A 20,785-nucleotide genomic window follows, 5' to 3' on the forward strand; every position below is an offset into this window, starting at 1 on the left:
GCTGCTCCTCGTCCAGACAGAAGTGCGATTCAGTCGAGTGTGTGGTTGCGATGACCGAACACATAAGTATGTATGTATATTTATATATATGTGTATCTATCCGCGGTGCGTTTGTACGTCTGTCCGTCCGTCAGTACGTCAATCCATCCTAGACTACTCCCCTCTGTGCACGTGTGTGTGCTTTTGTACGCCTGTGCGCGTGTATGGAAACTGCCAACTATTTGGTCACATATGTAGTAGGATGGACAAGAACAGGAACATTAAGAGTACGTTGTTCGGAACGATGGAAGGAACCGGAAAGGGAGGAAGACTTCAAGAGAGAATTGCTTGATGACGACGACGACGACGACGACGTAAGAGATTGGTGCCAGCAAGATGTGGCACTGCTTGAGCATGTTGGCACCAGACGGAGGGAAAGCGGAAACAAATTGACGAAATGTGCAGTGGACACCTACGAGCTATCTGCCCATGGATCGTGATGTATGTACTTGGGGGGTAGTGGTGCACTGGTTGGCGTGCTGCGCTACGAACCCAGCCACCCAAGTTCGATTTGCCGCTCACGGCCAATAACAGTGACGAATATTTCAACTGGTCCTTGGCCTCCCCTAGGTTGACTCAGTCTAAAATTGAGTACTTGGTGCGATGTGTAAATATCGCCACTGGGGAGACAAAGGCGGTCGGGCGTGGTGTGCCGTACCGGCCATCATAGCTGCTCGCTATCAGCACTTGCCCCAACAAGTCTTAAGGCTATTGGAGGGGATCTTTGTCTGTGCGTCTATACATACGGATATGCATGCCGATGCATACACATGTGTGCGTGCCTCTGTATTGTGTCGATGACAGTGCACCTAGCCTGGCACAAGAGCTGCGATGAGATAACCACCCCTGGGTCGTGAAAGGCAATTTGTGCAGATGTGTCTCTCGGGACCGCTATATTGATATTTTAAAGATCTGATTGACAAACCAAGGAGTGGTATGGCAGCTGCACTCCTCTCGACTCACGCAAAAGTAACCACCATTGCAGCCTCTTAGTTACACTTCGAGACATGTTGCTTGGGATGCCGTGTGTAAAGAAACAAACAAAGGCACAAGGTCGCCAGGTGGTGGCTCTGAGTTCAGTAGCGCTGAGCTGGCACTGCCGAGATCCTGGTATCAAATCCAGCCGTCGGTCATTACACCGGGTTCTCGGTGTATAGTGACTTTTTTTTGCACTTAATTTGGCAAAATTCCGGCTCTGAGGGTTAAACTATTGGTTTGAATATCATGCCACGAACGTTGCTGTCAGTGGCAGAGCGGGTGGGAAAGTCCTGCCCCCTAGGGTATGGAATAGAGGTCACTTGAATGCATCTCAGAAGTAGTGTCAGACAACACTGTGTGGTGTTGTCTCACAAACTTGGACTTGCCATCCTCTCTGCGAGACATGGGATTGGATGCTTCTTCGTCAGTCACGAGGCGGAAAGCACAATCGGGATGAATTTGGTGGGGGGCGGGGCGGGGGGGGGGGGAGAAGAAGAAAATACATATTCAACGTGGGAAATGGTTCAGAGGTCAAGTTTGTGGCGCACCAAAGGCACGTGACCGAACGAGCGGCCAGAGAGAGGGAGCCGGCCGGTCGGCGCCGCTGGTGCACGAACACCGTCGCGCGTGCGGTCCTCCGTAGCAAAAGCAGATCCATCACAGCTTGCGACGCCGTAATGGGCATCGTCCTCGATGAATAAGGCCTCTCCCAACGCGCCCCAAGAGATGTATCTGCGAGGTTAATCGGAACCGTCTGCGGCATGATCATCATCGGCGAACAGGGGCGTGCGAGGAGACTGGCCGATGTGGAGATGCCACGGGAAGCGGTTGTGCAAGAGCGTTGGCGCCTGATGAATCCCATCATTGTGGTTATTTCGTGAAAGATTACTTGCAGATTAAGCTGAAGAGTAAACAACGACCAATTGGGTAGCCTTTTTATTTTTTGGGCTGCGCAGAATTGGTTTGAAGTCTTGCCATCGATTGCGGTTCCTTGCCCCTATGTTTGTTTCGACTGTAAAGTTGTATTTCCTTACGTTGAACTTCTTTCGCACCGTACGCAGCCAACCGTGTAAATCGGAGGTGCGGGAGAAGGACAACAAACTGAACACAAAAAGCAATCGCTAAAATAAATGGGTTTTCAATCTGGATGTAAGAGTGCATTGCTCCAGTGGCTTCCGAATAAAAGTGGTATTTATTGCGGCGTTCATATTTTTCATTGAGCCTAACACACGCTTCCGTTTCTGATAGTTAAACGGCCGTACATCATGGCCAGGAGATATCACCAAAGCGCAGTGGAATAAGACCGTTTATAGCGGGGCAACGGCATAATTCATTGTCTGCGGCCACATTTAAATTGATCTGCATGCCGAAAAACGTCTGCAAACTTGCAAAAGATCATAAATTGCTTCGCGGGATAAGAGAGACCCATTATGAGAAAGGTCAATTACTTAACTCCCTGGCAGCAGGATGAGTTTAGAACAGAAGTTATTCAAGGACCACGTTTTCGCGAGTTCAGACTGAAGGGGCACAGGGAAAGTCGGTTTCCTAGTATTGTGTGTGGGGTTTTTAAAATTTTAATTCCCCATTTAAAAAAAACACAGAAGCGGTCTCCATCATAGTCTCCGTTTCCATCCTGGGAGACATGTCACTGAGAGAATCAGCCGTCACGTCAACTTCGCCCCACTGCCGAGAAGTAGCGAAACAAGCATGACATTATACGGTTCCACACACAAAAAAACTACAAAATAGAAAAATCATCGTGAGCTTGCACCCACACTGGCATGCATATGTACAGCTCCCCAAGCTAAGAAAAGAGCGGATGATAACATCTAGGAGGGCAATGGGGAAAAAAAAGCTTTTTGGGTGGCAGATTTGTGCCAGAAGAGTGCTACGTGTTAAGCAAAAATAAATTGGCTTAACTTGGTTGAGTTTTACACGCAAAAAAAGCCCGGCTGTTCGCGCAAGCAGACTGGATATCATTGACGGTGGTTGCCTAATGGTGTACCTTATTGCGCACGCTCTGGATAAAAAGGGCTCCCAGGGTCGCTGCCAAAGTTGTCACGGACGGGCACTTGCACAAAATAAAAGGGGGGACGGGACAGGAAACCGTTTTTGTCACATTGACGACCAACCACTTTCGCCTCCCACTCTTGAACAACGCTGCAATACGCCACTGCACTGTCACAATAATGATGATGATAATGATAATCAGTTACAGTTTGCAGTGTCAATCCGCTGCTGGATGAAGGCCTCCCCACGTCGCGTCGGTCAAGAGGTTTGTTGGGTGATACTTCGCCGTGTTGGCCAGTGTGCGTTCGTGGGCAGGGCCGGTTTTATATGTCGCTCGCCGTTGTCGTTAACTGTGGCAGGGGTTGTCGAACTTGGGTTTTGTCAGGTTTTCAGCACAGTGTGCTAACCGTTCCATCACCGCTCCACCTCCTCCTGCACTGCCATGTTGGCTGACACGTAAATGTCAATAATTGTATGAATGAAGAGCAAAATTATTCGAATGTTCAAGTGAAAGTGTGCGCAACACTTGTAATGCAGCAGGAGCCACTCACTTAGCCTGGAGGGCCTTTGTCAGTGGTGGAAATTCTCAATGATGTGACAGAGGCCAGTCTATTCGTATGACGACTACCGATGACAGCCCACAGGCAACGTTGCCCCAACACTGACATGTGGGTGGAACCATTGGACCAACGTTGCCTCAACCAACGTTAACATGTGGTTGGAACCATTTGGCCAACGTTTGCCTAACGATGACATGTAGGTGGAACCATCGGACCAACGTTTGCCCAACGTTGACATGTGGTTGGAACCATTTGGCCAACGTTGCCCCAACGTTGACATGTGGTTGGAACCATTGGACGAATGTTGGCCCAACGTTCCATGAACGTCTCATTTGATCGATCTGTAAGGATGATGATAATCTGGGCCAGTGTTCTTCATTGCAAGCCCCGCGTGCCACTGGCGGGCCCTGGTGGCCTTTAGTGCGACCCCTGACCTGCAGGCCCCCGACAATACACAACATGTACAAATACCCCCATCACCATCGTGCTGTAAAAAAAACAATGGTTTCGAATGGTGTGGCGGACCCTCACACCGATGATGTCTTATCGGCAAAAGTGCCTCTCCCACCCCCCACCTTCCCGCCTCTGGAAATGAGTGTAGAACACTGGTCTGGGCAGATCCCTGGGAATCCAACTCGCTACCTTGCAATGGCGAAGCGAGGCGAGCGCGACCAACCGCAGCACCATCCAGCCAGAGTTAATGTCGAGGGCAGCGGTTTAATCGTGGGGGGGGGGGGGGGAGGGATGGGAGCAGCGGTGCCCCCTCTGCGGGTCACCCATTGGCCTTCAGCTTTGAAGACGTGCGGCGATCGCAGCCCGACCCCGTGGCGTACAAGGTCACACCTAGCCGGGCCCCCCCCCCTCGCCCCCCGGATCCGAAAGTGATAACAAACTGTGAAATCAAGAGGGGACAATGACAGTTTGTTTCGTGCGGTGGTGTGCCAATTCAGGCAAAGAAAAATGCACTGCAATTATCTCGCCACGACTGTGCACCCATCAGGGTTGAGTCTGATCCATTGACAGTTTACCAGAGAGCATTTGAAATTCAAGCATAGTTCAATGAAGCTGTTTTTTTTATCCCCCCTCTCTCTCTCTTCTTTCTTCATTTGATCCTCCGCGATTGTGGTGCACTGAGGCTGAAATAAACAGCTCCCTTGAAATCCGCTCCGCTCTTCCCCTCAGCAACTTGCCCCACCGTTCCTGCCGTCACCACCGGGCCCCCCACCCCCGCCTCCCCCCCCCCCCCCACATTCTCCTGACCCCCTCCGTGTCTTTTCTTATCCCTTGTTTGCATTGTGCAAGCGAATCGCCGTGTGAGGTGGTGGGGTTGGCGAGGTGGTGGCCGTGGGGTTTTGATGGAGCGTGAGGAGGAGAGGAGGGGGGGTGGAGTGCGGATCTACGCTGGGAGGGGGGGGGGGGGCGATGTTGGCTCGGTCCTTTAATCCATCATGCTTGTCAGGCTTCTCCAAGGGAGCCTCACGCTGGCTCTTCCTCCTCCGCCGCCGAGCGCAGCGCCTCGTCTGACAGCCGGAGGTCGGCCCCGAGAATTCCCGAGCCCAACAAAGCGCGGATCCATTCCCCCGTCGGCTTAAAAGAGATCTCCTGCCTCGCCCCTCTTTCCCGTTTGTTACTCTCATTTTGTGTCTACGCGTGTGCGTGCGTGCGTGTGTCCACGCGTGTGTGTCCAAGCGTGTGCGTGCGTGTTGTGTTCACACGTGTGTGTTCACGCGTGTGTGTGTGTTCACGCGTGTGTGTTCACGCGTGTGCGTGCGTGTGTGTTTACGCGTGTGTGCCAAGCGTGTGCGTGCGTGCTCACGCGTGTGCGTGCGTGTTGTGTTCACGCGTGTGCGTGCGTGTTGTGTTCACGCGTGTTGTGTTCACGCGTGTGTGTTCACGCGTGTGTGTTTGCGTGGCTTCCCACATCCTATTCGGGAGCGGTTGTGGCGAAGTTGGCGAGTCTACTGCGCTACGAACCCGGTGACCCGAGTTCGATTCCCTCGCACGGCCGACATCAGTGACGAATCTCTGAACTAGTCTTGGGCCTCCCCTGGGTCGACTCAGCCTTAAATATGCACATGGCGCAGTGCGGAAAACATCAGAATTGGGGAGACAAAGGCAGCCGGCCGTAGAGCGAACCACCCACCCTCCCGTGTGCCCGCCCAAGCTTAATAGGTGCTCGCAAACAGAACTTGCCCCAACAGTCTGTCAAAGCTATGGGGGAGGGGAAAACTATGCCTTTGTTTCCCCGTTTCCGTACGTGTTGCTACTTGGAAAAGCGGCAGTCGCGAGTTCAGGCCTCTTGCAAGAATTGATCAAGTTGCGCGACCACTCAGGACAAAGACAGCAGCGTTCGTAAAGACTGCACCTTCTTAGCGAACGCTTTCTGATTTCCCAACGCAAAAAGGCCCCAAAACGGGATCGCTACCTCCCCACCCACCAACCCACTCCAATTTTTATTCGCTGTGCTTAATTCCCAGATGGGTTTTTTTTTGTGGGCATTAAAAGAACGCGCGATAAATAATGCATCGTGTACTCTGCGCAAAAGACGGACAATGTCAATATATTACAACGACACAAAAAAGTCCCCTTCGGTCCACGTGAGCCGAACCCAAGAGACGGCATATTAGCAGACACGGCTGCTCGCAAGGCCGCACGAAGAATACAACATTTTACATGAAGCCATTATAGTATCAATTAATATTTAATTTTACTCTTTGTGAGCCATTAATAATTCCAAGTGCAGCTTTGGCCTGCCAGCTAATACATACACACACAGTATATATGTTCATAGATACATACATACACACACACGCGTGCGCGCGCGCGCATCAATGTGTTTTCCCACGTCTTGAAAGGTGCCACTGTAGTGGCCATGTGTGGCTTGGCCAGCATGCCACCAGCGTTCCCGAGGCTCTTCTTTACTCAAGACGCAGACAGAAAGGACATCTTTGTTGGCAAAATCCCATCTCCTGCTGCCAAACGTAAAGTATAACCCCCCCCCCCCCCCGCCATTATGCCCACACATCCTGGCATTAATCTCGAGCGCAGGCACCCCCCCGGGGACTTTTGGCCCTTGCAGCAAAGCGGAACGGCGGCTGGGCTGGCTACCCCCCCCCCCACCGCAACCGTCCCCCGCTACCAGCGGACGAGATGAGGATTTGACAACTTCTGCTACCCGAGGCTCGTCGGCTGCCAACCTTTTATATGTCTGCCTTTCGAGCCATCCAGGTGCATTGCCCCCACTTAACATCAAGAGGTGGACATCCCCCATCATCCCCCCCCGCCCCCCGTTTGACCACACGTCCGGTGTGCGTGCATACAATGACGGCGCGGGTCCCTGAAACCAAGTCGTGATTAATAATAAACATCGTCCTTTATATCCAGGAGAGCCTACCGAGTCTCAGGACCACTCTGGAGGGTCCTGCGTCATTGGGACCTTTGGCTAGTTCCGGTTCATTGGCGCTTGGTTTCGTGTGGGAGGAAGCTGGAGTACCCAGAATAAGAAAAAAGAACATGTAAGACATGATAGGGATGGAGCGGTGGCATGGTGTGTCGTGTATTTACACTGTGAACCTGGCGGCCCAAGTTTGATTACCAGCCGTGGCTTACGGCTAACATTAGTGCCGTGTGATGTCGGAAAGGAAACCAGTCTTGCCCCTTGCCCCACACCAATTGTTGTACTGCCAGATGATGGCCACCGCACAGCACACGCCCCACAACATCTGGTGGATTCGCAGTGAAATCTCCTTTCCCAAGTGTCATGGAGACTCTCACCCGGCTTAGCTTCAGAGATCTGACGACATCGAGAGCATCCCCTGCGATCTGGTCACACAGCTGCCTCTAAATGTAGAGAACACCGCTCAGATGAAAGTCATCGGTGACCCGAGGGCCTGAAAAATAATACCGGGTGTGATACTTTGGGTCACACTGGCCAGCAGAAATGTGACCCAGACTGATAATATCTCATACGGGCGAAGGCTCCAGGGTGGATCTGGAGGAAGACATCCAGACGCAACATGTGCACGCGAATGAATTGAACGTTTTTCTCTGCTCAAATATGTAAAATGCCCACCTATAACGAGTAATTAAAAAAAATGCACAGCTAATCCACTGCTGGATGAAGGCACCGGTTCATATATCACATGCCACTGGTGGCAACCGTGGTCAGGAAGCAAACTCGGGTCGTTGGGTTTGTAGCATGGCATGCTACCCACTGCACCACCATTCTATTCCCCTGTATCAGCCGGTATTTCCGAACTACTGCACGACGTTAAGCAGGAAATGAGGATTAACTTAACGGGACGCTGGATTTAAAATCTAAATATATATTTTCTCAAGTTCACAACACAGGATTTGAGTTAGTTTTGGGCAGCACAGTAATACAACATTCACAGCAACTCCGTGCAGAGGCTCCAGATAGGAACCATTATATAAAAACGTGAAATGTACAATAAGTACGAGTTATCAGCCAATTTTGGCTCATCGCCCGATGAAGCTGATCGTGTAATTGCCAACGAAACGTCGAACTCGAATTGTTAATGCTGTGGGTTTACTCTCCAAAGCCCCAGTGTGCTGAAGTAACAACTAATTGTTTACGTGACAGACAAACCTTACTACTTGGCTGTGACGGGTGGTGGAAGGTTTAACGACACATTTATGTTTACGCGATCTAACCCAAAAAACAACAACCCTTTACTATAGACGCACGAGTTGTCGTTGAAACAACACCACGATCATATGCGTCCGAGTAACAGTATCTCAGCGTGCAAGATTACCACCGCTCCCATCGGGCCATCCACACCCACGCACGATCCGTCTTATCGATACGGACAAGTAACCGCGCACAAAACCGAGGGCCCCGTTGCCGATGTCGTCGTTGCGACCAGAAAGCAACAACTGCGGCAACGCCGTTGTCTCAAGCGACTTCAGTTTGCCGCGTCCCTTTGCCGATGTTTGCCAAAAGGCGAGGGGGAGGGTGCGGCCCTGGAATTTCTTCTGCACCGCACCACCTTGGGTGGAAGGGCCACCACTCGAGAGCGGATCCGGAGGGTACTTGGCCTACTCTCCCACGCCAGAGCCACACGCGGGAACCTGACGATTGACCGTTTACGCATTTATGTTTTTTGGGTGGACAGATGAGTGGGGGCGGGGGAGGAGGAGCGGGCGCGTGGGTGGGAAGGATTTCAAAAACTTGCAACCCATTTTTTTTAAGTGTCACGTCGTGAGAAATAATGGAATCGGCAAACCTCCGGATTGCCACTCCGGTGTGTTAACCATTACAACCGCTGCGACAGCATCCCTGAGTCTTTGTAACAACAAAAGGAATGGAGGTTTGGATTTATACAAAGAATTCTCAACCCCCCCCCCCCCACTCTATTGCTGTAATGACCTCAATTATAATCAGAGTTTGGGGTCAAAAGGCAAAGTTAACCACAGGGTGAATTAGGGCTTCTTAACAGTTCTTTACTGCGGGCCGGCATAAAGCATTGTACGACTGGGCTCTTGGACAGAATGCAGACGATGCAGCCACGAACCTATTAGCACCGGCACCCCCCCCCCCCCCATCTCCCAATACGCTTGGACGCCCCTTTCTTGTGTCCCACAAGGCACCGAGGCGACTGCCCTGGGTGGCCCCCGCCCGTAGCTGAATGCTCACGGCGCAGACATTGTCCAGAAAGCGAGCAACGGCGTACAGCACGGCCCCACCTTTAGAATCCCAAAGCGTCGTAGCAGACGATGGCGCGCAGGTTAATACACGCGCCCCCGCTCGTGACTCCAGCCTGGGACAGCTCAGAGTACAATACAAAATACTTGGGTATTTCGAAATTCATTCCTTTCCTGGTAAATCGATGAATTGTGACGATTGATGGCCGTGATAAAAAAAAAACATTTTTGATTACCATTTCCTCATGTGTATTCTTTCTCATTATTTGTGTCGCGTATGCACTGTTTTTTAATTGCATTGGCCTAATGGTACATTAGCGTGTGATTTGCATATCATTTGTATAGATAGAAGAGGATCGATTCTTTATCGCACAATCGATGAATCGATACTCCCCCCCCCCCCCCCCCCCCGATCATCATGACATGAGTTCACATCTCGGCCAAAGTCACCTCAGGTCTCATCATCCCCCCGGGTCAGTATAAGGAGGATCACTTGGTATAAAGTTACCAAAGGCTGTCATATGGAAAGACTAGTCCCTGCCATGGGAATGTGGAATTTGCAACAGTGCCTCACGATGGGCAACAGAGATGATCAACTTTTCAGTCTAACTGTTAGACCTTTTTTTAAAAATATATTTTAAATCGGAAAATGCACTTTTATTACAGCGTCTGCAAACGTGCACTTTACTGCACAATCCTTTGGCAGTTTACATTCTGCCCGATTCCACCTTCATGTAAATGTCAGCCTTGTAATCCGCGCCAGAACATGAACGATGTCAGTCCTGGCTGTGCGTCGAGACCGTCTCGTTGCCAGAGGGGGGGGGGGGGGGGTGGCGGCTTATTTTGATATCGGACGATGGGCAGCCTGCACGGCAACCCGGCGAAAGAATTATACCGGACACTCGGGGAGACGTAGCGCCGTCACAGCCATTCCATAGCAATGGCCAGATTATAACAAAGTGGCTGAAAGACGCGCGACGGATATTTCTGTGCGCGCGGGGCAAGCCTTCAAGATCGTAATCTGACAAGATGTGAAGGTTTTTCGCATTTACAGCACCGCTGCCCACGGTCATGCGCGATTTGCTCAGGCCGCCCCCGATAAAGGATGTGTGCGGAGGACAGATTTGGCGAGCCCCTTTGTCAACCCACTGCTGGATGAACGTTTTGCCGTAACGAGCGAATCATACGGGTTGTTCAATGATATTTTGATGGTCAGTGGGAGTTGGTGAGGGGTGCGGGGAAATTGATTCAGACGTCACGTAAATTCTAGTTGGGCTAAAAATTGCAAAGAGAAAAATTGAAGCTCCGTAATTCGTGACTTCGCTGCACGATTTGATAAATTGTTTAAATTCAGAGTCACGATTGTATGAAAACATTATTGCCGTATTGCTGTTGGAAAGTCAACGAAGCCCCTCCAATGGCTGCAGGGTTCAGGTGAAATAATTACATAAGACATACACAGCTTGAAAATTATCGACTCTTACAGACAACATCAGTTTTATTCGATGGGTGGATGAGGAATGCATCGTTACGTGCGTCACAAAAATACGATCCCATTCCATTGAAACCAAATTGGTGATGTACTTCTCCCTCTCAATAACTTATCCACTTTTTTATAAATTCAGGGTGGAAAAAACCCAAATGTAATGGCTTGGAGACGGTTTATCCAACACAACTCCACCACAGTTGCAAGATTTGGCAGCAATATGATTGAGTAGACCACTTCTGATAGGAATTGTGCAGATATAGATATAAAACAAAATAATAAACTTCAATGTGTTTTAAAACTTCGGCTCGAAATTTGAATTTCGCAACGCAGATACGGAACTGGAATTTCAGATAGGGCGAGAAATCACTTGGCCGGAAAATCACACGGTGCACATTTCTAAATTATAATCTCGATAAAAAAACTCACCACTTTGTTATCATTCCCATGCGAAGGCACTGATTTGCGATCACGTCTTGGTCACGGAAGGCCGATCACACAGGAACCGTTTGGGCTCTGCCATGCTGGGGTCCGCTCACGCCCGCAAAGGGCGTTCACGATTGGTTATCACAGAACCCGCTGGAATCTGTGTCTGCAGCACAGCGACGATTGACCCGAAGTATAATCTCTGAAAAAGGAGACCCCAATCTTGGCTTCTAAAAAAAAACAGCCATAATTGTCCCAAGGTAGGCTTGCTGGCTCGCTGTGTCTGCGGAGAGTGATTGCTGCCAGACACGTGCACGGAGACCAGCATTTTTTTTGTCTAAAAAAATGCAGTTTTCTCACAGCGAGGGCCAAATATGGTGATAAAATAAGATGCGTTTTAGCCTCCAATTTTGGCTTTTAAATTTATTTATTTTGCAACATAGGTCTTTTTCAGAGAGATTATTTTAATGATTTCTTATTTAGTAAAGCAACGGTTATTTACTTATCTTAAATGTAGCAGCAGAATACATTGACATGGTGGCTGCATTGGTTTTTGCAGTCGCGCGGTATGTGTATTAAAACAGATCACGAAGCTACATAGCAACAGAGCGATACCATACTGCCCGCGTGAAATACGGTCAAACAACCCCCATTACTGACTGACGGTGGCATTGAATTGGCCCTAATCCAGCAAGAGATTTACATAGGGTTGCTATTTATTACAAGTATAGTTATATGATCATTGTAAGTTATATTACATTGTAATGGCCTGTGGTCTTGCAACATAATGGACCAATCTCAAGTCAGAATAACACAATATGACACCAGGCTTGTTTAGTTCCGCTAGAGTTGCCCTTACATCCGGCCCCCATATCGAAACATTTGAATCCTCCGCAAGTAAAATAATACTAATTATACAATAAACATTCACAGGACAGCTCTTTGACAATACACTGCTGAATGAAGACCTCTCGACACCGCGTCGGTCATGGGCGTTGTCCTACCATACTTCAAGACACGCTGGTCGGCGTGGGTTCAAGAATGTGGGGCTTCCAGGACCGATTCGGATACCACTTGACGCTGCTATTGGCCACGGCTGGAAATAAAACTCGGGTCAATGGCGTTCGTAGCGTGGTGCACGAACCTCTTGCACCCGGCAAGAAAAAAACACTCCACGTGGTGAACAAACAACGAACGCAGAAGAGAGTGAGTGCGGCATAAGAGGTTTCACAAGTGACGCTAATGTCGCTGCGATCACTCGCACCTAAAGGCTGGAGTTGGGTCTCTGTGAGTCTTTGTAAAATGTTGTGTCAAAAGAGATATCGCAGTTGTCCTTGAAACGAAATAATATGCTTTAAACGGCAATACCTCGCGCCCAAATGCAGCACTATTGTCATCTTGCACACTTCCAGCTCACCAGACACCAGTGACCTATAGCTTCCCGCGCCTCCCTCATTTAATCGACAATTTTAAATCAGGAGACCACAGCGTTCGTCACAGCAATGCAGCCGCAGCAGCAACAGGAGGCTACGAGTTTATTCTCATTCGCTCCACAGGCCGAGACAATGTCAGAGACCCACATTGTTCTGCTTTGGCCAGGGACGTAGCGAGCGAGCAAGCACGTCACACCACGTACACACACAGCTGCGGCGAGCAATTTTCGCGAATTTTCTAATCTCTCGACAGACGAGACCGAGACATTGTATGCACCCCCCCCCCGCTCATTTCAGCGGGCTGGGACGACTAACCCCTCTCTCACTCGCCACCAGTCATCGTCCCGCCCCCCGGTTCACATGTTGCATAGCCCATGGTCGCAAATGCACTTAGGCAAAGCCTGCACTCCAAAACAATTTTCAGAAGAGCCACATCTCTTGGTGGGGAGCGAGTGGGCATTCAAGCACGCGGCTTGCAATCTCACACCCCCACGCCCAACACAACTTTCTTACCTCGCCAGCAAATGTTTTCTTTTTTTTAGTAAGTGCTGCGTGGAGGAACAGTGCGGAATATTTATCCGTATTCTCCGAACAGATCTCTTGCCAGATGGTGAAACCCACGTTATGTGGGGGGGGGGGGGGGGGGGGGGGTTCTTGACAAAACAAGAAAATAAGCGTCTCGCTTGTTCTCCAAACAAATTATTTTGGCTTACAGCGGCTCTAAAGATGCGAAACATGTGTGCTCTGCCCATTGTATGTTTGCTGAGCAAATAGCCAAAACGTGGAGCGGTGCTGTCCGCGTTTTCATCGGTAAGCTGCAGCTGAGCTGGAAATGCTCGTACGATGATAAATATATAAATCGTATTCAACACTGCCAAAAAAACAAGACTCTCTCGTATTGTAACTGTTGAATGGATTTAGTAATTTTAAAAGTGCACCGGATTATGTTTTTCATAGACATGAGCTACTTGGTATAAAATTGGCATAACTTCGTGGTTATTCTTCATGTCATTGTACTGCTCCGTGAAATACTGAATATGAATAATGATGGTTCAGACTAAATCCCCAGATAGATCGAATTCTTTGTAGTTATCCATTTTAATGCGCAGATGATTTAGAGAAATGCGTCATCCGTGGAATCGAATCTACCTGTGTGGAGCTATAAGTCTTACACCCCACTTATGCATTGGGTTTCTCTGGAAACTCCAGTTTCCTACCACGTGCAAATCACTGCAACTGGCCAAATATCCCAGTGCAGAGACCACCAGAATAATAGTCTTGAGACTCAACAATGCTTCCCTGCCTAAATCAACAACTAAATAATTACTATCCTTCCAATGTGTTTTAGTTTTCTACCTCGTATTGTTCGGCGTGTTGTTCGACGTTGTTGCTCCACGTGTTGGGAGCGTCTGCAGGAACTGCAGTTTCCTCCTATATGGCCACCGCTAATGATTAGAATTGGCCAAACGTTATGAATGCAGGAAACGGAATGCAAAAAAGAGTTTTGAGACCCAATTCATTGAGCAGCTGAAGCTGTTCCCAACACGGCGGTGGAACCTCCCGCAGTGGAGTCATTAGCAACGTTACTGTGGACTGCACTTTGTGAAGTGACAGCAGCATCAGCGGCGGTGAGGATGCATGCCGCAAAACAAAAGCTCCGCTTTGAAAAGAGGGAATTGTCGTCAATGGTGCATCATCGCAAACAAAGCTAGACGCTGGGAGATGAGCCGACGGTCGAATTTGAGCGGGCGAGGCTTGAGTGGCCCCCCTGGGCGAAACCCATCGCAGGCAAGCGCTGCCGTTGCTGCCTCCGCCGCTGCTCCTCCTGTTGTTGTTGACTGTGACCCATGTGCATTAGGCAGTCGTTTGGCTTTGTTGTCTGCCATTAATCTCGAGCGTCAATTTTCAATGAATTAATTCATGGCGAGCCAAGGCCTACCACCGGGGGAGCCGATGTCTCACGGTCAAGCCGAAGTGGCTCGAGTGAGAACTTAGCGGTGTTCATCGACTGTTCACAGCCCTAACTAAGCCGGTTTGGGAAAATTCCACATTCCTATTGATGGGCGAAAGTCTCAACAAGTAGAGACCTGCAATTGCTTGCTCATGTCACTGCTGGCAGAAGGGCGTCCGCGAGAGGGCAAGATCCAGAGAGCCATCCTAGAGGGCCGCTTCTTGGAAGAGTTGGGGGTACCCACACTTTACCCCATTGCGCGCGACCTGTCGATCCACTTACCGTTGGGTGCATATATATTACGGAACCCATAAATATATTTTTTATCAGGTAATGCCCACTGAACTATATCCCTCTTTTTCAGAAGTGACCTGGCCACAAATGATAGCTCAATGAAGTGGCTTACCGTGTGGAAATGTATAGCGGGAGGGAAAACCCGGAAGGGCCCAGAGAAAAATCCACGAGACCACGGGGAGAACATGCAAACTCAAAATATACAGCAGGCGTCAGGGTCATGATGGAAGCCACGACCTCCTGTACACCAGGCGACGTAGTTAACATCTCGCCACTGTGGGGAGAGTTGCGGGGGGGGGGGGGTCGGGGGGGGTATAAGTGGGGGGAGGCGGGGGGTTGAGAAACGTACCTCATTGTTCCAATTGGCCGCCGTGTGCCGGGAGAAAAATGAACCGAACCCGGTGATGAATGAACCGAACCGGTAAATAATTAACCGAACCGGTTACCTCCGGCGCGTCCTCGCCGTTACCCCCCTCCCCTTCCCCGCCGGCTTAGGGAAGCACTTGAGAGATTGCTCGTGACAAATCGCGGAGAGCGAACTCGCGTGCTTGGCACGGGGATGTTTAACCCACCCACACACGCACGGGGAAGATCGTCGGTCAACGTAGTTGGACGTTGACAGTAGACGTTAACAATAGACGTTAACAATAGACGTTGACAATAGACGTTAACAATAGACGTTGACAATAGACGTTGACAATAGACGTTGACAGTAGACGTTGACAATAGACGTTGACAATAGACGTTGACAGTAGACGTTGACAATAGACGTTAACAATAGACGTTGACAGTAGACGTTGACAATAGACGTTGACAATAGACGTTGACAATAGACGTTGACAATAGACGTTGACGGTAGACGTTGACAATAGACGTTGACGGTAGACGTTGACAATAGACGTTGACAAGAGACGTTAACAATAGACGTTGACAGTAGACGTTAACAATAGACGTTGACAGTAGACGTTAACAATAGACGTTGACAATAGACAGTTGACAGTAGACGTTAACAATAGACGTTAACAATAGACGTTGACAATAGACGTTAACAATAGACGTTGACAGTAGACGTTGACTATAGACGTTGACAGTAGACGTTAACAATAGACGTTGACAATAGACGTTCATTGACAATAGACGTTAATTGGTAAACCGATGCGCCACTGCCTCGGCAGCCGGGGGGGAGGGGGGGGTCACCTGCGCGTTCATTAATGAGGGGTTTTGGTCACGGACGGGTGGATCGCGAGACGCGAGTGACCACCCACAACAAGACACGGGCACCAATTAAAACACTTGCACCCCCCCCCCCCCCCCCCCATCAGCTGAAGAGGACATTGTTCAGCCGGTAAACACACGGCGCAGACGCTGGAAACTATTGATTATAATTAATGAAATAAAATATCACGACGTTTCGATCGCAACACAAGCAATCGTCATCAGGTGGGACAACCACAGCAAAAAACACTGCTGAAGTAGCTACTTCAGCAATGTTGTCTTGCTATGGTTGAAACGTCGTGATCTATTATCATTTTTTCTACCTACGTGACTTTACCGAAAGAACCAAAGAGTATGGATTCCTGCAGTCACGAAAGCTTCAAATCAAGATACAATTAATGAATTATTTGCAACGCATCCATAAGGTTGGGCCAGCCCCGCCACCCACCCCAGCACGCTTTGCAAGTCAAGATGACATCGCCATTCCAGCTGCGCAAATCAATCGACTGTCACATTTATCCATGGCGACGTCGAAAGGCTGGGCTCGTGCAGTGGAGGTGGGTGAGTGGTGGTGGTGTGGGGGGTGCCCACGGTATATGGTCGTATTCGTACCCAAAACCCCGTCATTTCCATGAAGACCGAGCGTCACGCCCAATCGCTACAGCTTAGGATTTCATTCTTTTGTGTGCGCAATCAGTAACCCGTCGGGGGCGCAAATAGTGCGAACACCACAGCGAGGCGTGAACGCAAGCACGCGCGCCAATACCGCTCAAGGGAACGGAGTCTGCGTGGGAGCGAGCGGTGGCGCCGAGCGAGGGGCTCTCGCTCGCCGTGGAGGGCAGCAAGAGACGGGGGGGACGGGGGGGCACTGCCAGGCTCGTGGCGTTTCTGAGCGGCGTGGAGACGCGGTCGGAATTTTTTTCTGTTCACGTTGCGCGGTTATCTTTTTTTTAATTTAAATCAAGTTCGCAATTTATTTTGGTTACCCCGCACCCCTCCATCACCCCAAAATACCCTCTCTCATTATATGCGGGGTTGAGGGGGGGGGGCACGTTACAACCACCCACGTGTTACATCGAGGACAAACTATACAACTATACAACACGCTAAACATAACGAACTCAAGGTCAAAGTGGGGGGGGGGGGGGGGGGGGGAATCGAGGCGATCACCGCCATCGATGTTTAACCGTACGCTGGGTAATCGAATCCAGGGCGCTGGAACATCACAGAGCAGTGCTGCGCTAACCACTGCGCCCACCGCTCCCCCGTCTCGGCGAGGGAGGGAGGTGGCGGGGAGGACAATATCTGAAGAGGAAACTTGAGATAGGCAAGCAGGAGCGCACGGCCGATAAAAGGAATCGATTCGCATGATAGATGGGCATCATTGATCCTCACCACGCCGATCCTATGTCCAACGAGCCGAGCACTGATCGATGACGGGGAGTGATACAAAAACAACAAATACGCTCTCAATAATGCTCACAATCGTCGAAGCAACTTCGCAAGCCGCGTGCACGCACAACCAGAAGACAGGCCGTGCTCAATACACATTACGCAAATGCGTAAAAAGTTCAACTAAACTTTCAAAACGGCATTACCTCGCGCCCAAATGCAGCACCATTGTCATCTTGCACACTTTTCGATTTAAAGCTTTCGTGACTGCAGGGATTCATCTTCTGGGTTCTTTTGGTAAAGTAACGTGGAATGGAGATAAAATAATAAAAATAATAATAACAGAATAAAATTCTCACGACGTTTCGGCCACAACACAAGTAGCCTTCTTCAAGTAGCTACTTGTGTTGTATTATTTTATCTCCATTCTCCGTGACTTTACCGAAAGAACCCAGAAGATCTTGCACACTCCCAGCTCAGCAGAAAACAGTGACCTATAGCTTCCCGCGCCTCCCTCATTTAATCGATAATTATCAATCAGGAGGCCACAGCGTTCGTCACAGCAAAAAAAAATGTTTGCTAAAGTATACGAACGGTACACGTGACATTGTCAGTGCTGGACTCGGTGTGCACACACAAACATACAAACACACGCGCGCGCGCAAAGTCGAGAGGAATCACCGCAGCGAGACTCGCGGATGAAGAAGTGACGCGACCAGCAACGAAAGTTGTCGGGAATCTTGTTGCGCGCTACGCGCTGCGCCTGCGGTGAAAGGAAGGGGTCGACATTTCCCTCCGACTTTGAAGTGTTCGAGCGAGACGTTTCTTCAGACACCTCAACCCCTCGCACTCCTTGCGGGGACACATCCACGACGGTAGACGGCTATCGAGGTTTTTTTGTTACCACCAATTTTTAAGCGGGTGCCCATAAAAAATTATAATGAACACAACCAAAGTTCACATTTTGTCTCATAGAAAAAAAGTTTGTGGTCACCTGAAAACTGCCCCCCCCCCCATTCTCACAGCAGATCTTTGTTAAATCCACTGCTGAATGGATGCCCCCCCCCCCCCACACCCCCACCTCACGTCGTGTCGGTTGTGGGAAGTTGCTCGACCAAACTTCACCACGTTGGTTAGTGGTGCGGGTTGGAGAAGTGGCGAGGTTGGGAGGGGAACAATTTGTGCAGAACTGGTTCAGAATTCAGACATCACGAGCCACTGATGTTAGCCGTGGCCGCGGCATCGAACTCAGTCGTTCTCATAAATGCATGCATGTAAAACAAAGGAGGGACACGCAACAGAAGGAGAAAGACGCCGAGAGACGCGAACATGAGGTCTGAAACAAAGGGCACTCACTTGTTGATGTTTGTGATTGAGTCGAATGAGCCCTCTCTCAACGCGGGAGTGTCGCGTTCTTTCGACGTCTCCTCGGGTGCGGCGCAGAGCGGAGTGAGTGTGTGAGAGTGAGTGAGTGTGTGAGAGTGAGTGAGTGTGTGAGCGTGTGTGTGTGTGTGTGCGCGCTCGTGGCTGCGTCACCGAGGCCTCTACACCCACACCCACCCAACCAGCCACTCATCCCCTTACCCCCGCCAGCCTCTCTCTCTCTGTGCACCCCCCACCCCTCTCACCCTCTCCTCCTCACCATACCTCGCTCGATGCTCCGCGCCTCCTCCGTGCCAAGCCGCGCTTAATCCCGCGAGGCGCGAGCGCACTGCCTAGGCTCATAGTGCTGCTCAATGTGTGCGCGTGTGCACTCGACTCAGCCCCAAATGAGTACCTGGTGCGGTTTGTAAACATCGCCACTTGGGAGACAAAGGCGGCCGGGCGTGGTGCTGGCCCACTCACCCCCTCGTGTGCCGTTCCAGGCGTTCATAGGCGCTCGCTAACAACACTTTCCTCAACATTCTGTTAAAGGCTATTTGGGATGTGTCTATGCTATATATTGTAAATGTTGGTCTTTGCTCTGTACACTGCTGGATTGATGACGAAGACCTCTTCTTCGCGCCGTGTGAGTCGTGGAAGTTGTTTGACCGAACTTCACTCCTGCACTGGAAAGGATGACGTGAGACTGGTGACGACATTACTTAAAAAATCAGATAAAAAAGACTGTAGAAATCCGATGAGCTATGAAGCTCTTCCCCCCCCCCCCCCCGCCCCACATCGGTCCAGTACGGGCGAGTCAGCTAGTCAAAGGAACGAACGCACTTGGAGCGATGAGATCAACTCCCGTGCCGGAGCGATCTGTACTGTGGCGTGGGCGGGGGGGATTATATATCGACGAGGTGACGACTGGCACCTCATCGATAATCTCATCCACCAGCCATCATCCTCTCTTCTATCCGTGACGCGTCCGACCCAAGCCCACTCACTTGCGTGCCACGGTGGCGAGATGTTCACTGCCTCGCCTGGTATGCAGGAGCACGTGGGTTCGATCCGCGACCCTGACGCCTGCTGCTGTATATTTCTCCCCCCGTGGTCGCGTGGATTTTTCTCTGGGTCCTCCGGGTTTACCCTCCAACATTTAGAAACACGTGTTTAGAGTATTTGGCTGGTGTACATTACCACGCGATAAGACACTTCGGTTGAGCGATCATTTGTGGCCAGGTCGCTTCTGAAAAATAGCTATACAGCTCACAGAGCCTTACCTAGTTAAATAAAAATAGTAGTTTTAGTAGTTTTACTTCACAGTGACTATGACGACGATGTCTATAATCTTGAATTAAGGCTTTCATGACTGCAGGAATTCATATTCTTTGGGTCTTTCGGTAAAGTCACGTAGATAGGTTCAAAGAAAATAACAAAAAAAACTACTCCCTTTTCCTGAAGACGACCGCTTGTGTTGCGATCGAAACGTCGTAGTTTTTTTGTTATTTTCTTTGAACCTATTTACGTGACTTTACCGAAAGACCCAAAGAAGGCGATGTCTATAACTTTCATTTTTTCTCTGAGCCGCTTGGTCCACCATGATGGTGGGGACATATCTGATTGCTAATCATTTTGAAAACTTAGATTATGTCCTTGCATCAGGTGAAAACATCTCAAGGAGAGTTCAATAAAGGAGGGCTGCTGTGCCCTAACTCGTTTCCCGCACCTCCGATTAGCGCGGTTGGCTGCGTACGGTGCGAAAGAAGTTCCACATACATACAAACATACGAGTACACGATACGGTTGCGCACTCATAAATACCACGTGATTGTGTGCCACTGCCCAAACGGTGGCCAGTTGTCACTTGTCTCGATGACGTAGGATGCGTATTTACGAGGGCGAGGATTTGGTGGGGTGGGGGGTCAGCAGAAGATTTACCCAGCTAATCTGCACCGCTGAGTATCCACACTCA

At 50.0% G+C, this 20,785-nt stretch overlaps 1 protein-coding gene across 1 annotated transcript in view; it reads right to left on the minus strand.

The window, feature by feature from the left end:
* LOC116940024 (pleiotrophin-B) overlaps positions 1–18,986 on the minus strand; it is an 87,177-nt gene extending 68,191 nt beyond the window's left edge. Inside the window, 1 exon segment of the mRNA XM_076065187.1 lies at positions 18,805–18,986. The gene's annotated coding sequence lies outside the window, so the exon portion shown is untranslated.
* Between the last annotated feature and the right edge of the window lie 1,799 nt (positions 18,987–20,785).

Source organism: Petromyzon marinus, chromosome 7 (genome assembly GCF_048934315.1).
Source record: "Petromyzon marinus isolate PM22_M1 ecotype Great Lakes invasive population chromosome 7, UKy_Petmar_22M1.pri1.0, whole genome shotgun sequence".
In the NCBI taxonomy this organism is placed as follows: Eukaryota; Metazoa; Chordata; class Hyperoartia; order Petromyzontiformes; family Petromyzontidae; genus Petromyzon; species Petromyzon marinus.